Source organism: Macrobrachium rosenbergii, chromosome 8 (assembly GCF_040412425.1).
Source record: "Macrobrachium rosenbergii isolate ZJJX-2024 chromosome 8, ASM4041242v1, whole genome shotgun sequence".
In the NCBI taxonomy this organism is placed as follows: Eukaryota; Metazoa; Arthropoda; class Malacostraca; order Decapoda; family Palaemonidae; genus Macrobrachium; species Macrobrachium rosenbergii.
The window spans coordinates 54,908,598-54,909,717 of NC_089748.1; positions in this window are offsets into that span (position 1 = coordinate 54,908,598).

Here is a 1,120-nt window from a genome sequence, read left to right on the forward strand (position 1 = left end):
AGTAGTAGTATTAGTAATAGCAGCAGCAGTAGTAGTAAAAGATCAATGTCTCGTTGATAAAAACATCAGCAAATAGAGAAATCCGGAACCCGGTCGTGAAGGGAATGAAACGTTAACTAAACCAAGCAATCGGAGGTTCGCTGAATCTCACAAATTAAATGCGTGATGTGGCGTCACGTCGAATGTTACAAGGTTCTCCAAGAAAGAAAATAATAAGAATTAAAATTACTTGGATACAAAAAAAAAAAAAAAAAAGAACTGAAATTCAAATGACGCCAACAAGTTTTGAACTCTGTAGTGAAGTCTGGAAATCCTCTGGCTGAAATCGAATTACGAGGTAGTTCCACACCAGAAGTGTGGCCACCTATCAAATTATGAGACCAAGTTACACAAGATATCGATTCGCCCATTCAGATTATGAGGCTCTTTCACACAAAAGACACATTATGAGATCGACTCGGTCTAAGATCGACTCCGCCAATCGAATCATCAGACCGATTCACACCAGAGCCGAATCTGCCAATCGAATTATGAGACCAAATAACACAAGAAATCGATTCGCCCATTCAGATTATGAGGCTCTTTCACAAAAAACACATTATGAGATCGACTCATTCTACAGTCGACTCCGCCAGTCAGTTTTCGACGCTTATTTAAAGCAGTGTCGATTCTGTCAGTCGAATTATCAGAACTGTTCTCATCAGAGTCGAATTTACCAACCGGATTATGAGACCGATTCCCAATAAAATCGACCAAAACAGTCTTTTTATTCCTGTATGAAAACCAAAACTGCTTTGAATTTCTCGAGAACCTTTTGTTTTTATTTTTTTTTTACTGAAAAATAGATATATGAATTAAAATGGAAGAAAATTCCCCCAAAAATACAGAGAACAGTTCACCAAACACTTGTTACATTCTCAGCAACAAGTACGCAACGGTTCGTCGACAGTGCTACAACGGTAACGCATCAGCAATATGGTGATGATAATGATGATTAAGATAATGATATCCACGCTCCAGGATTTAATCCCGCATCCTGTAATTCCAATTCACACGGAGTTTCATCCCTGTATTTACGTAAGAAGACATGATACCGAACCGGAAGTACATCATGAATGCT